The sequence below is a fragment of the Eptatretus burgeri genome, chromosome 5, assembly GCF_056783735.1.
Source record: "Eptatretus burgeri isolate ZD-2024b chromosome 5, Ebu_testis_v1, whole genome shotgun sequence".
Lineage (NCBI taxonomy): Eukaryota > Metazoa > Chordata > Myxini > Myxiniformes > Myxinidae > Eptatretus > Eptatretus burgeri.
In genome coordinates, this window is record NC_140965.1 from 17,172,278 (window position 1) to 17,198,609 (window position 26,332).

Here is a 26,332-nt window from a genome sequence, read left to right on the forward strand (position 1 = left end):
TGCCACCGCCTCGCGACAAGACGCAGCTGCGCTCGTTCATTGGTATGGCCCAGTATTACCAAAGGTTCGTGCGCGGGCTCAGCTCACAACTTGCGCCGTTAACGTGGTTGCTCAGGAAGGACGAGCGCTGGGCCTGAGGGCCTGCACACCAGGCGTCGTTCGACCGCGTCAAGCGGCTGCTCACAGAGGATACGGTCCTCGTGCACTACGAGCCTGCGCGTCCGCTCCTATTGGCATGCGACAGCTCTGCATATGGCACTGGGGCAGTGCTCTCCCACAGGATGGTCGATGGTTCCGAGCGGCCTGTTTGTTTTGCATTCTGGACCCTGTCCGCAGCAGAGCGCGGATATGCCCAGATTGAGCGTGACGCTCTCAGCCTCGTCTGGGGTGTGCGGAGGTTTCATCAATATCTGCTGGGGCGGCATTTCACTTTGCAGACGGATCACAAACCGCTTCAATTCATCCTGAGACCTGAACGCGGGGTGCCGGTGGTAGCAGCCGCGCGAATACAGCGGTGGTGTCTGTTTCTGGGTGCTTACGATTATGATATTCAGTTCCGAAGCACTGAGAAGCATGCTAACTGCGACGGGCTCTCACGCTTGCCATGTGCGGAGGGTCCAGCTGCGTCTGAGTTGGCCGACCGGGTCAATGTGTTCGCGCTGGGCCAGGTCCAAAGCGGGCCGGTCACGGCCAGGCAGGTCGCGGTGGAATCAGCTCGTGATCCGGCGCTTGCCCGTGTCGTCCAGGCGATTTCTACGGGAAATTGGAGCGATCTGCCTTCGACACCGGCATTTCAACCTTTCACGTCACGCGCATCGGAGCTGTCGTTGGTCCAACGGTGCGTAATGTGGGGAATGAGGACGGTGATTCCACCGAGGTTCAGGCAGCGGTGTTTGGAAGAACTGCATGTCAGTCACCTTGGCATCGTGAAGACCAAGAGTCTTGCTCGTAGCCTGTTGTGGTGGCCGGGGTTGGACAAAGACATTGAGCAGTTGGTTAAGCGTTGCGCCACGTGCCAGACAGATGCTGATAATCCGCGTCGAGCTTCGGGTCTCTGGCCTGTGCCAGACCGAGCTTGGCAGAGGGTCCATGTAGATTTTGCGGGACCGGTTAATGGCAAGATGTTTTTGATTGTGATTGATGCATTCTAAAAATGGCCGGAGGTTGTAGTAATGCGGCATACATCAGCAAACATTACAGTAGAGAAGCTGCGGACGATCTTTGCTAATAAAGGGTTGCCGGAGATCCTGGTCTCTGATAATGGTCCGCAGTTCATCGCGGGTGTATTTGATGAGTTTATGCGCCAGAATGGTATTCGACATCTCAGGTCCGCACCGTATCACCCTGAGATGAATGGCCAAGCTGAGTCGTTTGTCAAGATGTTGAAGCGGGCTATGCGCAGGGGGGGTGTTGCACCTGTGCAGACGGTGGTCGATGTCTTTTTGCTCCATTACAGGAACGCAGTTCATCCTGTCACAGGTGATTCGCCTGCCATTCGTCTCTATGGACGGGCTTTGCGGTCCAGGCTGGATTTGCTGCGACCTGGAGGGTCGGGGAGTGGGGCAATGTCGCGTCCGACGCGGCTGCGAGCTTCGCGGTGGGGCAGCGGGTAATGGTGCGCGATTATTTCCACGGTTCCAAATGGGTGTCGGCGGTGGTCTCTGTGGTGCTGGGGCCGGCGAATTGCATGGTGCAGACTGATGGCGGGGATGTGTGGAAGCGGCATGTGGACCAAATGCATGATCGCTGTTCAGCGTCACCCCCCCCCCCACACCTCCCTGGGCCGAACGATGCGGGAGCCGGGAGGCGTCTGAGCCTGGGCTGTCTGGTGGCGCTGCCCATCCGAGGCGGGTCAGGGTGCGGCCGCGGTACTTGGAGGATTATGAGTGTTGATGGGTTTCAGATGGTCATGTTGTGATTGTCCGTTCATTGTGTGACGGGTCATTTTACGAGGGGAGGAGTGTGCTGTGTCACGTGATTGGGTTTTCGTATATCATGCCTCGCCCGCTAGGGGTGGCAAGAGTGTGCTTCTGGTCACGCAATAAAGCGGAGTAGATGCTGGCCCGCGTGCTTCTTGCGTCCCACTGCACCTCGTACACTCTAATGACGAGAAAATCGTGTATTTACGAAATTACAACACATTAAATGGAATAATCTTTAAATAGTAACGTGAACTTTTCTAAACTTTAAAGGAAAATGCTCTCAATGCGAGGATGTGCTTAGTATTTAAGGAGGTCCGAATCCATGCTTGAACAACAACAACGAGGAGCTTCTTCTTCTTCTTCTTCTTCTTCTTCTTCTTCTTCTTCTTCTTCTTCTTCTTCTTCTTCTTCTTCTCCCTTAATCTCAAGGATTCAGCTCTTGTATATACAAGATCCGGATCTCCTTAAATACTGAGCACATGTACACATCCTCACATAGGCGGTGCCTTTTGAGAGCGTCTATCATGAACTTTTAAATATATTCGGACATTTGCTTTAAGGTTTCGAAAAGTTCACGTTACTATTTAAAGATTATTCCATTTATCATATTGTAATTTCGTAAATACATTATTTATTTCGTAAATACCCGATATATCGTAAATACATTATGACGCGTTTCGCTATTGGCTTAATGAAGGCACGTGACGAAATATCGGAAGTTGTTGTTGTTTTTTAAAAATGTTTTTAATTTTTATTTTTTATTTTATTTTATTTTTTTAGCCAACAAAACCTTTAGGACGCTGCTCGTGGGCACATTTGTCCTTGTTTAATGAAAGATTAGGTAAGATTCGATAAAATTATGTAAAGGAAAGGTTGAAGAAAAAATAGTGAAGGTGCATGGTGATTGTGGGTCAGCAATAGGAGAAGGCAGATGGAAGGTCAACAAAAGAGGAAGGAGGAAGAAGAGTCGGTACAGGAAGTCATGTGGTTCTGTGGGGTGTAAGGTGAGAAGGGAAAAGGTTTTTTTGGGGGGGGATTCTTTTGACATTTAAGACATGAAACAGAGGGTGGAAGGAAAAGTGGAGAATATAAAAACTGATGTTAATAAGGAGAAAATACAAATAAACACGATCGTGCACATGGACGGGAAGATGGGTAAATAAGAACAGAGTTCAATTTGTTCGACCACTTTATTAGCGTGGAACGACAATAATCAAACAAGTATTGAACAGGTTGAAACACCCACAACATCCCTGGCTCCGGGTCAGGCTGCGCATGCACACTGGCACAGGGGACCGTCGATATGTAGAATTACCGTAAAGTACAATGTTCTCTATCTCCTTCCGAGTCTTTATTATGTTAATAGATAAAGGCTGAGAAAATATTAAGTTTAATGAATGAACAAAAGTTTATATCGCCCATCGTGTGACTATTCCATGGAGTAGTCCTTGTGCCAGGCAGGCACGCTGGTCGCTCTGGTGGATCGGCGTTGACCTATCGCTGGTGCTGGTGGTGTCACATCGGGCCCCAGTGGGGATGGGGCTGTCGGGGTTTCAGGGGCCGATGGTGGCGTCTGAAGGATCGCACGCCTCGGTGTGCCTCGTCCTGGTGCTGCTGGCGTGTCTAAAACGGGTGTCGTCTTGCGCCGGGGTGTGCATACTGACGTCAGTGCCGGCGTGGGCCCCGTTGGCATTGCAGATGTCACGGGTTCGCTGTCGAGGTCAGGCAGTTGCGGTGTTACAACGGGTGCAGGTACAGTGATTCGGGTTGCTAGATCATCATAGATAGACCGGGGTGGCAGCTGGTCATTGCGAACTGGGCTAAACTTGCGCAGGAATTTCCTGTTCCGAAGTGTGACTCTGCCCGAGCCATCGATCTTGATCACGTATTGGTCGTGTTGGCGTACCTCCACGATACTGCCTGTCTTGTCCCATTTTTTTGGGTGGAATCCTGTCTGGTTCTGTACGCGGACTTGGTCCCCTACAGCAAGTGGCGGAAGGCGTTTGGTGTGTTCTGCCCAGGTGTCGGCTGTGCGGATATGACGTTTGCGGAGGGCCTCCTCCCTCGCTTTCAGGGTCTCATGCCAAGTGTCGTGCGGTCTGTACTTCCCGGGGATAATTGGGATGAAATCGCGTATCGGGCGGCCGAAGACACACATTGCCGGGGAGATCTTCGTGTCAGGGTCAGGCGTGTTACGATATTGTAGTATCGCTCTCTGCACAGCGTCAGTGTCAAGTTCTCCCTGCGGGCTGGTGTTGTCCGTGATAAGTCGTTTCATTGTCTTAACTCCAATCTCCGCGCGACAGTTGCTGTGAGGGAAGGCCACCGATGACAAGCGGTGGTGTACGCCCCATCTGTGCAGGAATGACCTGGTCTCGGTGGAGGTGAACTCCGGTCCCCCATCTGACGCGAGCTCTTCTGGTGTCCCGTACGTCACGAAGGCGCGACATAAGTGGTTTATGAGTCCGGCGGCGCCACCCGTCGACTTTGAGATGATCGGCCAGTTCGAGTATCTGTCCACTGTCACAAGGTAGTGTGCACCCCTGTGTACAAAGAAGTCCGAGCACACTGCCTGAAAGGGGTAAACGACCGGAATAGGTGGAGTTGGTGGCGCTCCAGGCTGTGATGGTGCCATCCGGTGGCAGTGTTCGCAGTTTTTTCCGAGTGGCGCTGATGTCGGCCGACATGCCTGGCCAGAATACAGAGGATTCTGCGCGGGCGGTCATCATTGATACGCCCTGGTGGGCAGCGTGTAGGGCGCTCAGCACATCGCCGCGGAGTGAGGGTGGTATGACTACTCGGTCCTTGTATAGGATCACTCCATCTGTCGATGTAATGTTCTCGCGGTACTGGTGATAGTCGCGGGTGTCTCTGGCATCTCGATTTTTGAGTCGGGGATGCCGTTCATTGTCATTCCCTCCAATATGTGCATATCGCCATCGCTGCTGGTGGCTTCCCTGACGCGATCCCATGTTACTGATCGCAATGATTCGAGGCCCGCGGCACACCATGCCAGGTTGTCCTCGACGTCGTCGTCATACTCCGGCTCAGTTTGGCGTAGGAGGGACAGGACGTCGGTGTGCGTGCTTGGTTGGAGGTGGGTCGCTATGGTGGCATTGTCATCTGGAAGGTTCATGAGTGGAGGTCGCGTGGTGCCAACTGGCCTGCGCGACATGGCATCTGCCGCCTTGTTCTTCATTCCCGGGATATGTATGATGCGGAAGCGATAACGCAGGGTCTTCTCCTTGAGGTTCCTGAGGCGGGGGTTGGGTATGTCGTCAAGTGTTCTGTCCGAAAGGAGTTTCAGCAGTGGTTTGTGGTCTACCACAACGATCAGGTTCTCGCAGCCCAGTATGAAGTAGCGCGCTTTGTCCAAGGCGTCCGCGACTGCGAGAGCCTCGCCCTCTATGGGCGCGTATCTGGATTCTGCCGCGTGTGTAAATCTGCTGCCGACCAGGGTTATTTTCCATCCATCAGTGCAGCAGAATGGTCTAACTGGCACGCATCGGCAGTGCTTTTGAAGCAACCAGAATCCGATTCCCTCCTTCGACCAGTCCGTGGCGATGCATGTTGGCTTAGTTTTGTCAAATATGCGGACACCGTGTTCGATTTCTTGTACGATCACGTCTTTCGACTCGCGGAATATGTCCTCTAACTCCATGGACCACTGGAAGCGTTCTCCACTTTTCAGGAGCTTCCGGAATGGCTGCATTCGTTCGGCCATACTAAAGGCGTATGCCACCTGGTTGACAAGCCTGAACCACGATCTGACGTCGGTGATGTTACGCGGTTGTGGGAAATCGTGGATTGCTTCCAGGTAGCGGCTGCACGGTCGCACGTCGGTCATGGTGATGGTGAAGCCCGCGAAGTCCACCGTGGGTGCGCTGAAGACAAACTTCTCCGGGTTGAGGATGATTCCATTCCGGCCGCATATATCCAGCCATTGGACCGCCTGGAAGTAGCTCCCCTCAATCGTGTCTGACCATAGGAGCGTGTCATCTATGCACTTGGTCTTGTTACCAATGTCCGCGACGATCTCATCGTTTCGTCGTGAGTAACCGTCCCCCGATGCCATATACCCTTGTGGGGCAGATAGGTACCGGTAGCGCCCCCATGGAGTGATGAAGGTCGTCTTGTGGCGGTCGTCCTCGTGTAGGCGGACGCTATGGTAACCGTTCCATGTGTCGAATACTGTCTTGCGCTTCCCGTTAGGTACGCGTCTCGCCTGGTGGAACGGGGATTGGGTGTGGTGGGTCTCGCGGAACGCATGCTTGTTCAAGGCCTGAAAGTCGACGGTGCGTCGCGGCTTGCCATTCTTTTTCGCGCAAATTACCATGCGGTGACACCATGTCACCGGCGTGCCGACGGGTACTTCCTCCAACACGCCGAGCCGAACGTCCTGGTCGAGGCCTGCTTTTACCTCATCTTGCCAATGTATGGCCACGGAGATGAGAGTGTGATGGGCAACCGGTGTCGCGTTCTCACTGAGCATAAGACGTAGTGGCGGGCCGGTCATTCTCGGTAGTGGCTGGTGTGGGCACGTGTTGAATGTGCTCTGAGCATACATCCTGAGTAAATGTGACTGTAGTGCCTCTCTGTTGGCCTCGGTCGCTGGCATGGGGAGTGCGGTCGGCTTGGTCGGCGGCTCCGCGCGTCGCGGGCAGTCGCACAATTCCGAGGTCGTCAGATTCACCTCTCCGAGTGTCGGGAATCTGTCCGAGATCATTCCCAGGTCCATGCAGGCCGCGCGGGAGAGGAATATGCGGTCTGAAGAGTCCGTCACATACGCGATTTGGCGCGTCTCCAATCTCCGAGCGTCGTCACTGTTACCGGCGAATCTGACTACCACGGCTCCGAGGATACGAATTCCTCTGTTGTTTGCGGCCTTCATGGTCATGGATACAGGTATGAGGTCCTCGGTACTCAGGCCCATTTGTTGGACGACTTTAATGCCGATCAGGCAGCTCTGGCACCCCGTGTCTGCCATAGCGGGTAGGGTTACCGCGCGGGTGTGTTTCAGGAGGTTAAAACCCAGCGCTTTGTAATCCTCGCGCTTGTTGGTGAGAGAGGTTGACGTATGGCTGCGGGTCGGATATGCGTTTCATCCACTTATCGCACATATCATCGTACAGGTGGTGAGCGAGGGGAAGCGTGCGCATTTCGTCCTCTGTGCTGGCCATGGTGACCGTGCATAGCTCGACGAAGGCTGCCGTCTGCTCGTCGTACATCCCGCCGGTCTCCTTAGATGGGGGTCTTGCCGATCGGCCGCCCAGGCACGCCTTGTCGAGGTGATTCTGGCGGTCACACTTCCGGCACTTTTTACCGTATCCGGGGCACTCGGCGCGTCTGGCGCGCCATTGAGGCGTTTTGCCGTGGCCCACCTCGCCGCAGTAGATGCATACTCCTTCGGGCTTGGCCTTCCGTTTTTCCGGCCTGGCTCCTACTCTGGCGCGGACGTCCTGTCGCTTTCCCCGCCGATACGAACTACTGATCGCGTCCGTGCTCTGAGTGTCAAGCAGGCGCGATGCCGAGCGTTTTCCAGACTCTTTGGCCTCGATATACTCTATCATGTCCTTTAATGGCATGTCCTGGTTCTTCTCACCGAGTAGGTCAAGTTGTATTGCTTGGTCCGCGATGCCACGGGCAACCACGTTGCGCAATATCTCTTCGGTGAAGTCGTTGACCTGATCGCACACGCCCTGGTGCACTTCATATCATACTTGCACGTGTCCGCCTGCCCCTTGATGCGGGCGTGGAACGACCGGACGGGCTCCTCGTGTCCCTGCCGCATGTTAGACAGGGCCACTCGAGCTACCATCGTGTTCTCCGTCCGGACGGCGAGCGCCTTCATGGCAGCGAGGACGTCTTCTTCATCGCTGCCCACGAGGCTCCGACCCGCCGCGCGAGTGAGGTCCTTTCTCAGCTCCTCCTCACAGCACTCCAGTAGCTGCGCGACTATGTCAGGTCCGACAAGCTTAGTACCTGTTTTGTATTCGCCCCAGCGGGTTATGAAGTACGACCAGGCCTCGCCCGTTCCGGCCAGTGCTATGGAGGGACGCTTGAGTTTCTCCATCTTGGCATTCGAGCTCGCCGCCCTTGGGGCGGCGACGTGCACAGTTGCATGTATACTCAACATGGCGGCCACCACTGCCGCCTCTGCGTGTGTAGCCATATAGTCACAACCCTCGATCGGGCACTCTGCTTCCACCGGCGCCATAGAAACAGTTATTCTGGAGTAAACGTTCTATTTTCGGTGATGCACACGTGTGTACAGTGTCCTGGGGGCGAAGATTGGGTACAGTACCCGAGAAATCCAAACGCACTGTCGACGTTCTCATGGTCCGTTTTCACCCAGTCGCGTCTTCCTCAGCACCGACGATCCTTACTCGACTGCATCAAGTTGTTTGATTATAAATAAGAACAGAGTTCAATTTGTTCGACCACTTTATTAGCGTGGAACGACAATAATCAAACAAGTATTGAACAGGTTGAAACACCCACAACATCCCTGGCTCCGGGTCAGGCTGCGCATGCGCACTGGCACAGGGGACCGTCGATATGTAGAATTACCGTAAAGTACAATGTTCTCTAATGGGTATGGTGATCTGAAATGAGGATGTTGGAGAAAAGGACATATGGCCATGGCCTTGCTGATGATTGGAGGTAAGCTGATAGGTTTCTAGGGGGATCAGTTTTTGCACCTTTTCTTAGTCTCACCCAGAAGGGGATGCGAGACTGTTGTAGTGTGTGCGTGTGTGTGCGTGTGTGTGTGTGTGTGTGTGTGTGTGTGTGTGTGTGTGTGTGTGTGTGTGTGTGTGTGTGTGTGTGTGTGTGTGTGTGTGTGTGTGTGTGTGTCCATATATTTTTGCTTTAGAAATGCTTTTCTCTGCGACTGCTTGTCCGATCGATGCGAAACTTTATTCATAGGTCACATGGTATAGCAAGTATATTGAATTAAAGGAAAAATTTGACATCATTTTCTCCAAATCCGCTCAACGAAAAAATTGAAACTTGGCATATGTCATCAACTTCCCATGGGTTAAGGCCCTGTCACACCTTGACGATTTAGCCAGCGTATGCCGACGCATGAAAAATTTGACGAACCAAGCTGGCACACGTCGAATACGTTATGGGTAAGTTTGTATACGTTAAGAGCACCCTGGCATACGTCGTAGTATGCCGAGGTGTTAGACAAATTTTCCATGCTTTAAATTTTTCGACATATGCCAGCGTATGACTCACACGTTCTGCATAATGCTGGCCATAAGTTGTAGGCACGTTACGCGATCGTTGACACACGTCGACACACGTTACTTGTACGTAACTCATAAGTTGAAACACGTCAATGTAATGGTTAGCGTCAGTGTTCCAGACTCCCTGTTTTTTTTTTTTGTTTTTTTTTTTCGGTATGTCGGTGATGTTGACACTTCCATTTCTAGTGCGGTTATGATTTAAATCATTGAGCGGCAGCCTATTAATTATATTATATTATAACGGCACTAGAAATGGAAGTATCAACATCACCGTTATACCGAAGAAAAAATAAAAACAATGTCACCCACAGGGTGACCTGTATCTTGCCAAAAGGTGACCACGTGTGACTTCTTTAAGGTCACACTGAGGTGAACAGAGCTGCTATCCAACAGGAGCAACTCCTTCAGGAATATCTGCCTACGATTGATTCCGATGAGAATCGTTCTACAGAGTAACCATGAAAAATATGTGTTTGCCTCATAACGTCACCAAATGATGTCATAATGTCTCAAGCTTAACATATCTAGAAAGCACTCACCGAGGTGTTCAATTTGAGGTACTACACGATATGGTTCCTAAAACATGAAAATTTGACCTTGGGGTCAAATATGTTTGACCTCAGGTGCTAACCATGAAGGTCAAGGCCAATCGCCACCAAAAATTAATCAGCTGAGTGCCAGACCATGAACTATATTCCCATGAAGTTTGAAGACGATCTGATCAAAATTACTCAAAAAATAAGGGTTTCGTCGACTCCCCTGATTTGCGACAGTGACCTTGACCTTTGACCTTGACCTTCAAAATTTTAAGCGCTGAAAGGGACCTTTATAGGCCTCTGATATGCGAAGTTACAAAAATTTCCAATGATAACTGTGCTCTGCAGAATTTTTTATATGTGATTACAGACAAACAAAAAAAAAAAAAACAAAAAAAAAACATACAAGTTGACTAACATATCTTGCAAAAACTTAGTTTTGGCAAGATAAAAATAAAAACCAGGGAGTCTGGAACACTGATGCTAACCATTACATTGACGTGTTTCGACTTATGAGTTACGTACAAGTAACGTGTGTCGACGTGTGTCAACGATCGCGTAACGTGCCTACAACTTATGGCCAGCATTATGTGGAATGTGTGTTAGACGTCGAGTACGTCGAGAAATTTTCAACATGCTGAAAATTTCTCGACGTACTCGGCGTATGACGACATATGCCAGCGTACTACGATGTATGCCAGCGTACTGCGACATATGCCAGTGTGCTATTAACGTATACAAAAACTTACCCATAACATATTCGACGTGTGCCAGCTTGGTTCGTCAAATTTTTCATACGTCGGCATACGCTGGCTAAAACGTCAAGGTGTGACAGCGGCTTCACACTTTGATGTCTAGTGCGGTTATGATTTGAATCGTCGGCCGCAGCCAATGAATAGCCTACGCCACGTGATCGTCGGCGATACGCTGCCGCGCTATGCATAAGTTAGACTATCGTTGGGCATAGGTTGTGAACGCCAACAACACGCTCAGCATTCGTTGGTATAAGTTATCTATATGTTATTAAAACATTCTGTGTACATTACTAATACATTATGCATATGTCCAACACGTTATTATACGCCTGAAACTTAAAAAAAAAACATCAATAGTTCAGCATACGCCAGCGTTTTACATACATTTTGAGACCTTGCCATATGCTGGCCAAAACGTCATGGTGTGACAGGGCCTTTATATAGGGTGGTCATGATGACATCATCAGTGAAGTGATATTCAAGCCAAAAATGGTTGAATTGAAATCCTTATTCAAAAGTCTGAAACTTCATATATATCTGATTTATGACCTGATGTGAGTGAAGAATTAAATTTATGATGTTCATAACCCATGCCAAGAAACGATGTGACATAATCGGGTACATGGATGATACAGGTATATGGGCTGTTGGAGCAGTGGGCTATAATAGTAGCATGTTCAGTTGATCATGGGATATTTGTTCAGGATGAACACGCAAGGTGAGACTGTGCTCTACGAGTGCCGTTCTAGTTATGTAATGCAGTGATTTTGGCAGATTTCCAAGAAGATAGAAGATGATGAAGTGCAAATGACAGGGTGAAAAGGATGTGAAGATCAGCAGAGCAGGTTTTCAAGGACACATGAGCTGATGCCATCCGGTCCAGTAGCAGAGTCAGAGTGGAGGGTTGAAAGAGCCTTCTCCACCTCCACCTGCAGGTGCAAAAGACACAAAGTCCAGGAGCAGTTGTGTACGACAGGGAAGGATGGGTTGTGAGGGGTTGGGGACACAATATTTGGAAGCAAACACATTATTGAGGAATTGAGCCTTCTCATGAGCGGAGTCGACTGTGATGCCATTTTAAGAGAGGGATGGGATGGAAGGGGAGCATGTACCAGAGACAGACTTAACAAGGCACTACTGGGTTTTAGAGGAGGGAGACATGTTTGAAAGGTAATTCTTCAGGTTGGACAGATGTTGTTTTCTCTCTCTCCAGAGAGTGGACACACTTGTTGTGACCTTTGCGTATGCACTAAGAATGCCGTTGGTCAGATTAGTCTTCCAGGAAGAGAAGGCAGGTTGTTTCAAAGCAACTCCCTCATCACAGGATTTAGTGTACCATGGGCAGGGAGAAAGGTGGGTTAATTGAAGATGAGAGAGAGGGAGAGGGAGAGAGAGATAGAGATAGATTGAGAGAGATTCTGTGGAAGAATTCCCAGGCTGAGTTAACATCAGGAGCAGTAAATATGGGAGACCAGTCCTGAAGAGAGATAGCTGCTTGCAGTCCCTGCCAATCTACCTGAGTGAAAGGTCAGACTCACTGGCATTGAGGCAGCTCACTGAGAATAGCCAGAGAGATGTTCACTTTCATAAGCACATGATCAGATGAACCAATTGGGGCAGAGGAAGCGCAGGAGATATTTGAAGGGAAGTTAGTCATCACCAAGTCCAGAAGGGAGGATTTGCCATTGGGAGAAATCCAGGTGGAAAGTTCACAGATTGAATCAGTCCCATGGTATCACAGAAGTCCTTTGTTGAAGTACCATGGCTGGTGAGAGAGATACCAACACCCAGCTAAGTTGCATGGTGACAAATGTAGTTGCCACATGTGAGGAAGAGAGAGCTGTAATGAGTCGTTTGTCCATGTTGTCTGAGAGAGAGATGTAGATGGTCATCACTGTTAGGAGGACGTCACAACACACAGACAAACAAGAGGTGGGAGAGGAGAAGTCACAGCCAGAGGTACTCCTGAGGGTTGCGTGGTGTAACATCGGTACAAGGGCGGTGAGGAATTGAGTTATTGATGTAAAGTGCAACTCCGCTGCCAGGGTGTGGTTGAGGCCTATCAAATTGGAGGAGACAATAACTGGGGAGAGACATTAAGGAGTTGGGGACATCCTGTAGGATGAAGGATTCTGTTAAACATGTCTGTTTTATCGGCAGCGGTCTGTATTGAGAGGTCTGTCAGGTTAGAGCAGAGACCCCAGGTATTTGAGGTCCACACTGTTAAGGAAGAGGGAGAAGAGGAGGAATTGGGGGTGCAGGATGAGAGGGGGGGGGTGAAGCTTTGCAGAGGAAGTTAGGGCTTTGGGGTATGTGGGTGAGGGGGAAGGTTTGATTTTGTGGAGTGTGGGGTGAGGATTTGAATGTATGGGGTGAGGATTTAAGTGCTTGAGATGTGGGGGGAGGGGGGAGTTTGGGTGTGTGGAGGGTTTGCATGTGTGGGATGCGGTGAGGGTTTCAGTTTGCGAGGTATGGTGGTTGTGTGAGGAATGTTTTTGAAGGTGGGGTGAGGGGGAAGTATTTAGGCTTAATATGTGGGATAAGAGGAAGCATTGAAAGGGTGGTGGAGTGAGGATGGATGCAGAAAGGGGGCGACATGAGGTTGAGGGGGTGAGGTGGGGGTGGATGCTTTTTCTGATTCCAAATTGACAACTTTGACAAACAGAGATATAGATCATGGGATGAGCGATAAGGTCGCTTGTTAAACACACGGAGAAATGCAGCGCTGTTTGAGCCGGGGTTGGGAGGGGTTGGGTTTGAGTGTGGGATAGGTGTGGGAGACCAGTGCTCAGAGCAAACAAACACCTCAGACAAAATAATCCTTTTGATGAAGAAAAAGAGACCTTTCTTGTGCTGGAGAAGAAGAACATGTGAACAATTGCATTTATGAAGGAGATACAAGTGTATCAATGAATTCTTAAAATGATATTTTTTGGAGAAGAAACATTTATCATCAATGTAGATTCATTTTGGAGAAAAGAGGGGCATGTAGAACATGAAGCAGAAGGAAATTCACGTAGAAATGAGAAACATGATGGAGTGAAAAATCAGGTTTTTGTTTGTTATCTTGCCAAAACGAAGTTTTTGCAAGATATGTTAGTCAGCTTGTATGTTTTTTTTTTGTTGTTTGTTTGTTTGTCTGTAATCAAGTATAAAAAATTCTGCAGAGCACAATTATCATTGGGAATTTTTGTAACTTCGCATATCAGAGGCCTATAGAGGTCACTTTCAGTGCACAAAATTTTGAAGGTCAAGGTCAAAGGTTAAGGTCACTTTGTCGCAAATCAGGGAAGTCGACGAAACCCTTATTTTTTGAGTAATTTTGATCGGATCGTCTTCAAACTTCATGGGAATATAGTTCATGGTCTGGCGCTCAGCTGATTAATTTTTGGTGGCGATTGGCCTTGACCTTCATGGTTAGCGCCTGAGGTCAAACATATTTGACCCCAAGGTCAAATTTTCAAGTTTTAGGAACCATATCGTGTAGTACCTCAAATTGAACACCTCGATGAGTGCTTTCTAGATATGTCAAGCTTGAGACATTATGACGTCATTTGGTGACATTATGAGGCAAAAGCATATTTTTCATGGTTACTCTGTAGAACGATTCTCATTGGAATTTCTCGTAGGCAGATATTCATGAAGGAGTCGCTCCTGGTGGATAGCAGCTCTGTTCACCTCAGTGTGACCTTAAAGAAGTCACACGTGGTCACCTTTTGGCAAGATACGGGTCACCCTAAGGGTGACATTGGTTTATTTATTGTTTGTTTTGATTTTTGAAGCGAGAGGAAAATAGCATAGTGCTGAGGAAATAGAAGCAAGACACAAGGGAATATTCCCAGCATAAAAGCAGATAGCAAGATGCACTTTCTATCTGAGGGATTAAGGCCTCTCAGGCCTTGACAATATGAAACGAATGAAACGAACAGCACAAACAACGAGCGAATTAACATAAAATACTGCATGGGTTACAAAAGAAACACCTCGACAAAGACACGACAAAAACCACAACAAATCTGGTTCGGAAAACTCAGCTTAATGAGGTTGAAAAATGAGGACCTCAGATTTCACCACACGTGCAGAAACCCCCCCCCCCCAAAAAAAACCGAAACTTGTAAACGACGTGAAGAATTGTGAAGATGTTTTGTATCCCACTGATCAGGGCCGGATTTAGGCATGGGCAAGCCGGGCAGTTGCCCAGGGGCCTCCACAACCAGGGGGCCTCCACATATTTCATGAAAAAAAAGTTATAAGGAAAAATGTATTTGTGAGTGCCTAAATGGTAGTTGGTAGTTCGTGGAACAGATACAAGATATTCATCTATAACAGATATATGATATTCACCTTATCTCATTCTCTCTTTTATATGGAAGTTCAGATTCTTTGTTCTTGAAAAATATACTTTCTGGATGACTGTAAGTATGTCTTGTCACCTTTTTAGTATTCTAAGGTCGAGTGGGCCTCCACTACTGAAGGCTGCCCAGGGGCCACCACATGTCTAAATCCGGCTCTGCCACTGATAGACCGGATATGGATCCAGACCATAACCCAATTCTAATCTGCTTGTTCTTGTCACCTACCTAACCTGTCCACCAAGTTTAATCCTAATCCATCTCTAACTTTTTGAGATATTGTGAGTTTTTTATAAATCGTTTTTGGCCTCAACTCTGAATTGTGAAGAATCACTGAAGTAATTATCTTATTCAGATCTTCACCAAAATCGAATCAATTTGTCCTCGTCACACACCTAACCTGTCCACCAAGTTCAGTCTGCATCTGTTTATAACTTTTTTCAATATCCTGCTCACAGACAAATAAACATGTGGGCGAATATGCAACCTCCGTCCACCTTCGGTGATGTAGGTAATAATACACGTCTTACATTTTTAGATCCTCGTGGAGGATCTCAAAGTCTTACTCACGTTGTTGTTCTTCATCTTCTTCTTGTTGACTTTTTTGTTTTACAGCCTAAAGTTTTCATCGAAACTTCCTGAAACTTGGCGTATGTAAGTAAAAATACCCTGCGCAGACAGTAACCATCTCCAATTTTGAAAATTCGTCCTAGAAAAAAAGTTATGACGTCAAAATATCTCTGCTGATGGAAATCGCCTAAAAAATTATCTCCGAAACTAGGCAAGCTTTTTGAATTCTGTTTGTGGGAATCGAACAGGGCATTAGCAGAGATTAATTACCGCACATATGATGCATTACTATGATTAATAGGAATGACGTCATAATTTATATGACGTCATTCCTATTTTTTGACATTTTTTGTTTCACAACCCAGAGTTTTCATCGGATCTTCGTGAAACTTGCCATGTATATGCGCTGTTTCACAATGAGGGTACCAAGTTTGTGTCACAACCACTAAAAATTCAAATTCAATATTTTTATATTTTTATTTCTCCAAATCCAACATTGTTAATTACAATACAGTACTTAAATCCAAATTTTTGGAGCATCTGAATGAATATTTCTTATTTAAAATAATACCCCGAGGATGTTAGAGCATTTTTTAAACTACAACAGTCATTAATACAATTCAACTATAACCACAAAATAATAACACTATCAAACTTCAGTGGTTTCCATATGTTCCACAAGTATTATTCCATTACTGGAATTATGATTCAGTATATAAATGAAGTATATTTGTAGAAATATCAATAAAAGACTGAACTAAGTTTCAAATATCCAGAAAAAGAAATGTTAAAAGTAATCAAATTCAGCATACTTTATAAACAATAGTCGATATTGTGCTGGATGAAGCAATAATTGTACAAAATTCAATGTCATTTCATGTGATTACTCTCCTGTTGAATGCCATTGAATAACTTTCCGGAGAGGACATTTTTGACATGGACATTCAATCAGTGTTGTAACAAGATAAATTACATAAATGTAAATACCTTTTACTGATAATGGATATTCATGACCATGTCAACCTTACAAAACATCAAAATTTATAGCCTCACAGTAGTTTCCTGATAACTCGTGGCAGTTTAGGCGTTTCCGGAGAGGACACATTTTTGACGGACACATGTAAGGCAATCAGTGCAGGCCATGCAAATAGAAGGTTATTGGTTACACTCAAACTTTGTGGCATAATATCAGTGCAGGTATATACACACTTGGTAAAACACACAATAAACTTTTAAAAAGACCCTTTATTTCTAGAAAAAAAATTCTTCTACAATATGCATTTCCGGAGAGGACATTTTTTGACGGACAAACGGTGGGACATATTTATTGAGGATGAAATAAATATTCATAGTCTGAAATGAATAATATGTTGTGGACAAAGTACAGAAGAGGTATAAAATTGATGCAACAACAAATAAAAGTCCCAATTTCTGCTTGTATTTGTTTATACACTGTGAATGCAGTGCACCTGGAGAAAATGAGATAGCTATTTGTCAAAGAAATGGCAATTTTTATGCCATTCTGCCAAAAATTGACATTTTTTTTGTCAAATAAAAAGTGGTCCAAGTTGTGCCATCACTAGTACCAACTACTGGCCCTAATGACAGAGATACTACAGTCTCTCATTTAGCTATTTAGCATGCAAGGGTACAAAATACCAGAAATGACCATGACTGTGAAACAGCCCATATGCAGAAAGCCCACGTGCAGGCAGTAACCATCTGCGAGTTTGGAAATTCTTCCTAGAAAAAAAGTTGACGTCATAATATCGCCGCTAATGGAAATTGCCTATACCATTATTACCGAAACTAGGCAAGCTGTTTGAATTCTGTTTGCAGGAATCAAGTCGGGCATTAGCACAGATAATTTATCGCAATCCTGATACATCACAAGGACGTCATATTCGTTTTTTGACGTCATCATTAAGAGGACGAGGATCTTAGCTCATTTGAGCTTGTTTTGTATACATTGTTGAGGCTCGTATAAGAGCTAATACACAGAACATATGTCAAAGGCTTACTTGTGTGGAGGCTTCTTCAGGTAAACCACTGATATTCCATGCTGAAATGAAACTTGTAATCGTTGCTGCAGTTTTTCATCAATTGTTCAAGCGAGTTTGTGTAGTAATTCATAAATTGTCTTTTTTCCTCTTCGTCTACATCATTACACCCAGTATGACGGAAGGAATTGATAATAATGGCACAGGCGCCGGTCGATTGTTTTAGGTACTGCTGTAACCTATAAATTTGAGCAAAACTCTGCAGACATCAATGGAATGGTTTAAATCCTATATAAGAGCAAAAATGACAAGTGTGCAGGTAGCCAGGTCTGAGGAAGGTTCATTGGTGGTACAGGAGTAGGTAGAAGTGTATCTGAAACTTCCCTGGCCCAAAGCCATCCTTATGAAGTACACATTGCCAAGGTTCCACCCCATACATGGGCGGTCCATGGTGATGGCCCGGTGACAAGCTGATAAATGCTGGAAACGTGGAGGGTGGGGGGGGGGACCCCGGACCCTTAGAACCAGGATGGGCTTTGGATTGGCTTGTCCTAGAAAAGCTTATTAGAAACAGTAAATCTGCTGCACAAGTCCAAGCAGAGGCACAGGCAAGATATAAATACATTCAGGGAAGTAGGACACAGACCATTTCACACATCATGCCTGTGCTCCGTCAACACCAAATCAATTCAATCTACGAGTTTATCGACTTATTCTCAATGGGGTGGGGGAGTGGTGGGTGGGAGTGAGGAGGAAAACAGTGGGGTAGGAACAAGGATATTACCAGTGGGTTATAATACAACATGAGTTCCCTTAAAAGGAAGTCTGAAGTGCAATAATGCTCCTTGGAAGTCTTTGCACTTTATTGGAAGAAGAAGAAGAAGAAGAACGCAGGAGGAGGTTCTCAACTTAGGTTATTTGTCCATGATCTATCCTCGAAATGCTGATCATCAAGCAAGGAAGCAGCACGGACCATTTTTAAAGTGTTTGGTATTATTTAGCCAGGGTTCCAACTGCCATCCTCCCAGGCTCAGAACAGAACCTCGAACCATTGCACTACCATGTCTGGTGGTATGTTCTTAAATATAAATTTTATTTATTATTGTGTTTTGTTGGGGAAGGGGGGGGGTGGGTAGGCAGGTGTGAAGGGGTTCTAGAATGAGAGATTATCAAATGCCAATGGCACATTCACTTTTTGACAAGACCCTCTCATGGACATCACAATCACTACACATATACAATCACCGATCCATACCTTACTTACTTGTCTGTGAGCAGAATCCATACCTTACCTTACTTACATAACTACCATGTACCCTTATATCACTACTGATACTAGATACCTATCGAACACAAATTTAAATATATTGTTACGCCTGTGGAAATTTGCAATACACCAGAAAGGTCCTCAGGTTAGATATATCGATAAGTTCATGTGTAGTTAGTCCACACCCGTTGTTTAGAGGGAATATGTGTGATTCATCCGGGCTGGGACGCTTTGAGTTAGCCATTTTTCTTGATCTATCATTATTTTGGACCAATTGCCTGCCAACAACCAAGCCACCACAGCAAACCCCCACCACCTTCACCTTTCTCTGTCCACAACCATCAACCACACCACCTGTCAACACCGAACATCGTGCTGTCCAGGGCCTGTTCGGTGATTGTTGCCGAACGCGTCGAGCCGCGAGTACAAATGGATGCCTTTACAGGAGAGGAAATCGGATCAGGGGAGGTTCACGCCCCCTTTTCCTCTGTCCAATGGGCAAGCGTCGGGCGGTGTGGCTCCGCCCCCTAGCGCGATGCATGTGGATTCCTTTTAGGAGGAAATTCGGATCAAGAGAGGCTCACGCCCCCTTTTTGCCCGACCAATGGCTGAACATCGGGTGGCGTGGCCCCGCCTCCAAGCGCCTTTTGATCCGCGAATTTACATACACGCTCCTCCCCCGGTCTATAAAGACGCGAGCACAAGGCGACTCGCTGGCTGGTCGAGTGAAGACTGAGGTCGTCGTCGAGGTTGTCGTTGTTGGGTCGTGGTCGAAGTCGTGGAGACTGAGTCTTGTGTTTGCGGGGATCAGACGGCGAAGAGGACGGAGCTCGGAGTTGAGGTCGAGGGACCAGTTGCGGAGTGAAGCAGGGACGCGGAAGAGGGCTCAGGGGCGAGAGTTCGCCGGAGTCGGTGTGGTCCCAAGGCCCCGCTAGCGGGACGGAGCGTCCGCCATTCCCCTCTCTCCACCCCGAGCATCAACAATTCCCCCCATCCGCGCTGAGATAGCGTCGGTAACCCCGTCCGTTCCCCACCCCAACCGTGTCGACCGACCAACACGTGCCTGCGCAACGCACACCTAAAGGAGCTCACCGACCACGCCAGGGGCATGGAGTCAGGCACGTTACGTTGACATTGCGGCTAGCCCGCCATCGCGCCACGAGGGCGCGGTTAAGACCCCTTCGGTCTCGTGGACCTGGCCGCTCACCCAGGTCCCACGTACATTTGGTCCACGGACCTGTCTGCCCCCTTGCCTGTGAGGGTGGCTTTCGTTTCCTTTGCTTTTGAGTGAATGCTGTGGTGTCGTCCGACAAGTATAATTGTTTAAGTGTTGTAAATAATTATATTCGGTTGTAGCTCTGCATTGTGTTTTTGCTTTTGTTGCATTTTCTCTTGACTGTTATATGTGCATTACTGTATGGCTGTGAATACATGCTTCTGTGTGTGTGTGTGTGTGTGTGTGTGTGTGTGTGTGTGTGTGTGTGTGTGTGTGTGTGTGTGTGTGTGTGTGTGTGTGTGTGTGTGTGTGTGTGTGTGTGTGTGTGTGTGTGTGTGTGTGTGTGTGTGTGTGTGTAATAAAGTGCTTGCTTGTTGAACTGTTTCCCGTTCCATTGCATCTTTTCTCCCCTTATTGAAAGTTCCATCTTGCATCACGTAAGGGATTGATAGTGGGTTTACAACACCCGGTAAATAATCTGAACCGTTGAGGTGTGTGGCGCCAGTCTTTTAAGTAAACCTGAATAAGTGCTTGTACATTGCTTTATTCGGTTGTAGCTCTGCGTTGCTTTCATTGCTTTGACTGTTATATGTGCATTCTTACTGTATGGCTGTGAATACGTGCTTTCCTTGTGTGTGAAATAAAAGTGCTTGTTAAATTGTGACCCGTTTCGTTGCGTCCTTTCCTTCGTTTGAAAGTTCCATCTTGCATCACGGAAGGGATTGGTAGTCGGTTTAGACACCCAGCAAGTAATCTGAACCGTTGAGGTCAGCGATAACTCCGCTCGTTTATCCCCTTTGCACGGAATGAGCCGCTTAAGCGGTTCGTGTCCGGAGCCGATCTGCGGCATGGTACAACTCCTCGGTACGCTATCCGCGCAGGTACTTAGGTATATCGACATTCGGCGATTCACCCTATTTCGCGCGGGTAGAATGCGGACTGGGTTGTGGTGAGGTTAAACCCCCACCCGTGACTGGCTCCTGGCGGTAGTTCCAGGAGGGTCACGACTGAATTGTGGGGTGGGTGGGCGACGAATTCTGTCCGGTGGGCGACGCGGCTGCTATTAGAGTTACGCGGCTGATTGCATGCCAGGCGGGCCAGAATTCGTAACAATATCTACTGTCTGCAGCCACTACCTTTCCAGGGGAACTATTCCATGTATTTATGACTCCTTGAATGAAAGACTCCTGACTTACTACCATCCTAACTCTCCTCTTCTTTACTCTGAAACATTGGCCCATAGTCATGTCACTCTCCATTCTACTCAAAAACTCCTCCGCACTTAATTCGTCGATATTCTTCACTCGCTTATCTATCTCCATGAGATCACTTTGCAATTGCCTCCTTTCTAATGAAAAAGTCAACCTCTCCCCATAGCTTAGTTTAGCTTGACTTGGAATCAATCGAGTCGCTTTTGGCTGTCCCCTCTTTATGGCAGCTATGGCCGAACTCAGATATGACAACAAAATTGAACACAATATTCTCGATGAGGCCTCACTAAATTCCTGTGCAGTGAGTGTAATAAAACTACCTCTTTTGATTTCTAATTTATCCCTCTAAGAACACAACCTTCAACCCTACTAGCTTTACCTATGGCAGCCTGGCACTGTGCTGTTTGGTTACCTCCATTCCATCACATATGCCTGGTATTGGCTTACTGGTTAGGGTGGTGGGCTTTGGATCCTATGATCCTGAGTTCAAATCCCCCTTTCTGTTGAATTAATACCAGGTGGGGTTGACTCTGCCCGTCATCCTTCTAAGGTCGGCAAAATGAGTGCCAGATTGCTGGTATCCTGTGTCGGAGTGGTGTCCCATCCGGGATTGTGCCCAATAGACAAGGAGACTGCTTAGGCAGCACCAATGCTCTGCACAGAGAATGGTCCCAATAGATTGCTGGATGGATTCAATCACAACCCCCATCCTATTACCATGCCCCAGATCCTCCTCCTGTGTCACATGCTTAAAACTGCCCCTTGCATTATGTACTGTAGTACCTATTTTCATTATTCTTACCCAATCCCAACACCTGCATGACACTGGCCATAGGAGAGGCCATTGCATTTGGGTTCGTTTGTCTGTTTGTTTATCCACATATACAACATGAGTATGTGTATTAATTATGTACTATTGAAATTATTATGGCAATGATAATGATACATAATGATGGTGACAATGGTGCATAATGATCATGATAATGGTTCCTAATTATAATGATTATGGTTCATAATTATAGATGATAATAGTACATAGTGATAATTATTCTTAGTATACAGCACAAGGCTGTGGAGTCGCCTCATTGGCTGAGGACGCAGCTGTACCACTGATGCATCATTGGCTGTGTTGCTGATGTGCAATGCCCTCTGCTGGTTAGGGCAGGAATTTAGGATTTGTTCATGGTGCCGGCGATAGCTCACCTACTCTTCGCAAAGGACACTGTGGCATCTTTAATGTTCAACTACAAATGCTGGCACAGTGGACGTCCGTTTAACGTCCATCCGAGGGACGGCATACACATTGATGAATCACCCTGCCTGTGAAAACACTGGGATGATAGTTCATAATGAACCCAGGCGAGACAGCTTGGAGGCGGATGTACATATCTCTCGGACATCCTGTCTACCCATAATGATAATGGTACATAGTGATAATGTTGCATTATGATATTAATGATGACAATATTGATAATGATAATATACTAGTGATGATAACTAGAGCGGCACTTGGTAGTTTACGTTTTGTATCCCACTGATAGGCTGCATCTGCATTCCGACCTTAACCAAAATCGAATTGGTTTGTTTTTTTCATCTACCCAACCCATCCACCAAGTTTTGTCCAAATCCGTCCACAACCTTTTGAGATATCATACTATTATGTCGTTTTTGTCCCAATCTCTCAATGGTGAACAATCTCGTAAAAACTTCTCTGATCCAGATCCGGATCTTCACCAAAATCTAATAATTTCGTCTGTGTCACCCACCCACCCAGGCCACCAAATTTCGTCCGAATCTGTTCATATCTTTTTGAGATATTCTGCTCACAGACAAACAAACAGACAGAGGGGAATGCATAACCTCTGTCCACATTTTGTGGCAGAGGTAATAATGTGGCAAGTTAATATCAAGTAGCGTATCTTTATTTTTGACACGTACATTGAAACAAAGTCATCGAAGAGAATGCAGAAAGCATTTCAGAGAAGATTCACAGCATCTCGTTTATCTGGTGACAAAGCAATTAAGGCATAAGTGGAAAGATGAAGGATACTGGCTCATTACAAAATGTGAATAAGGGCTGTTCATGATGGCGTGGTAGTGTTCATGTTCCAGAAACTATTGAAGATGTGCGGCATTGCAGGGAAAGATATCCATGCAAATTAATAAGACGACTCTCAGCTGAAAGAGGAATCAGCTGCACATTAGTGTGACGAATACTCGAGTAAGATATTGAACCTTTTCTCATTACAAAATTCAGCTTTTCCAGGAACTTTATGAAAATGATCACAGAAGAAGGTACGAAAGACATCAATATCGATGACATCATTTTGTCTGATGAGTGTCATATTTACATTAATGGGATGATGAAGAAACAGAATTGCAGATTTGGGGGATTGGAAAAACCACAAGAACTTTAGGAAGTAATTGTTACATCAGATCATTCTCTGCACATGCTGAAAACTTACCTATGGACCAAAGTGAGAAAGAAGAAAAATCTGTGCTTTCAACAACATGGAGACATATCCCACACCTCTATTGAATGTCTCGCTTGGCTGAGGGGAAAAAAAATCCCTCATGGTTTTATCAGTCACAGACCTGAATTCCCGTGCCCCCCCCCAGATACCCTGACTGATCACTGCCGGATTATATTTTATGGGGACTACTCACGGGAGAATGTTTCAGTTGAAACCAACCAGAATTGACAATTGGAAAGATTCAGTTATTCAGATTATCCTTCGGAATTACTCAAGACATCCTTCATAAAGTGATGCAGAACCTGTTGCTGTATATAAGAAAATGTAGAAACATGGGAGGTGATATTGAGCATTTGGTTTATGTATTTACACTTGAGAATTGTACAAATATAGCGCATAAAAAATTATTCTGTATCCATCACTGATGTCGAGTTACGATGTATTGTTTTATTGACCTTTTTTATGGCCCACCGTGTGTGTATTTCAAGGATATAATTATTCAGAATATCTTAGGAGTACTCTGGTGATGCTGTGCTATTTCCACTGTTCTCATCCCCACTCCTCCACCACTGACATCCCACCCCAAGTGAATTTAACTTCATAAATTTATTGAATTGATATGGTGTAGATGTAGGCACGACTGTAACTCTGGGTAGACCTTGGTAGGCCTGGCCTACCAAAAAATTCAGAACTTATGATTTTCACATTGGGTTATTGAAGACGTGCTGGTCATGGTTACATCAATGTTCTGAAATATGAAACAATTTTAGCTCTGAACTTCCAAACAAATTATTTCTGCACTTCACAGTATCTTCTTAAAATTGCATAACTCCAGGACTTTTAAAGTAAAAAGGGGTCTTGAGACCCCATTGAAAAATTGGCAATTCTACATCATTTTCAAACCAAAATATTGGTTTGTTTTTTTTGGTTTTTAAAATTCAATTCCCACGTCTCAATCTTGCATATCTCCTTGTATCACCTCAGTTTTTTGTGTTTCTTTGTCTGAGGCCAAATCAGGATATTGTGATTAATGTATTGCGGAAATTGCAATCATCGTAGTTATTGAGCAGATTTCACTTTGTAGATAATTTTTGTCACCTTGATATTTCTTCCTGATCCATTCCTGTTAATTTTCAAAGAAAAACAAAGTTTAAACTTTTGTTTTGACTTTTATGAAGATATGAAGAAGATTTTTATGAAGAAGATTTTTGCTCTGTGTTACTAATAAAGTCTAATTTAGTCTTACTCTCATCTTAACGAACGAGGGATATTTATTCAGAAACATATTTTGAGTATTCTTGGATTTTTCAAGCATTTGAAAAACAGCTATTGTCATCTGTTTTTGAAAAACAAAAACTAGAGGGGGAGCACTCGTAGAGTGCAAAACCTCCGCCGCCAATACTGCTGGGTCACTTAAGTGAACCTGATATCCTATTCATTGTAGGTCAAAACGGATCAGACTCTACTGAACCACAATTGAATAAACTAAACTAGATCGACGCGCATGTAGAAATGCCAAAAAAAATCGAATTTTTTTTGAAAAGAAAGGTGCAAAATTTCTGTTTTTTTTTTTTTTCTCTAACAATTTTTTTTTTTTTTGGGGGGGGGGGTGGAAATCACTTAAAACATGCAGAAATGCAAAAAAAAAAATTCAAATATTTTTCAAATAAAATCGAAATTTTTTTGAAAATAAATTGCAAAATTTTGTTTTTTTTCTCTAACAAATTTATTTATTTTTTGGTTGGAAATCACTTAAAACATGTAGAAATGCAAAAACAAAAATTCAAATATTTTTTCAAAATGGCTGCCATAGCGGCCATATTGGACTTTGGACCAAGTCCAAAATCTAATATGGCATGATCCTTGGACCATACCTAACCTCCCCCCCCCACCAAGTTTCGTCGAAATCCGTCCAGGAGTTTTTTCCGTAATACTGTTCACAAACAAACAAACAAACGACAGGGGTGAAAACAGTAACCTCCGTCCATCTTCTATGGCGGAGGTTAACAAAAGAAAACGGTATTCTTGTACAGATATTGTTTTCTGATTGGCCCACTTTAAACATTTCCAGGCCTCCCAAAAATCTGCCTTCAGTTACGGCTTTAGATGTAGCGCAGGTGTGATGGGTCAAATGGCCTTTCCTCCATCCAAGTTCCTTGTGTATCCATACGTGTCACAAATCAAGGCAAGCATGTGGATACATGGGTTGAATATTATCATGACCTTTACTTATGACAGACTGAAGTCTCTGAAGCTGTTCTCAAGTCTATGCAGCAGTTGGAGATCCTCAAGTGTATGCCACACTTTGATGCTGGATGGACAGTTGAATAGTTGAGAAATGTCATTGTCTCTCTCCAATACACCAAAGAAGCCAGCAGTGATGGCTTACCTGCCACATTGCCTTAGTGAATAGAGAACACAGGACTACACCAACTATATGATATTCTGTTGCAGTGCTGAAGGATCAGTAACACAGGAGATGCATAATGCTTTCTCAGAACAAGAATGATCGGAGTGACCAACAACTACAGAGGCATCTCTTTCCCTCTTCTTATTCTTCTTCTTCATTGGAAAAGCCTTTATACTGTATATGTGATGCAGCAGCAGCAACAATTACTCTCTGACAATGTATATGCAGAAAGCCAGTGTGGCTTTTGTGCTGGTTGCTCAATTACACACACCTCATACAACTCCAAGAAAAGTGTGAACAGCCTTCATTAACCTCAGTTGTCTGCAATCTTGTTCATTGGATAGGTATCTTCAGAATCTCTTTTTT

The 26,332-nt window shown here is 45.9% G+C and overlaps 1 long non-coding RNA gene across 1 annotated transcript in view; it reads left to right on the forward strand.

Annotated features, from left to right (window-relative positions):
- Positions 1 to 2,716: 2,716 nt before the first annotated feature.
- Positions 2,717 to 26,332, forward strand: part of LOC147025934 (uncharacterized) — a 41,153-nt gene continuing 17,537 nt past the window's right edge. Inside the window, exon 1 of the long non-coding RNA XR_015058059.1 lies at positions 2,717 to 2,926. This is a non-coding gene — a long non-coding RNA (uncharacterized LOC147025934). The remainder of the gene's footprint in view (positions 2,927 to 26,332) is intronic.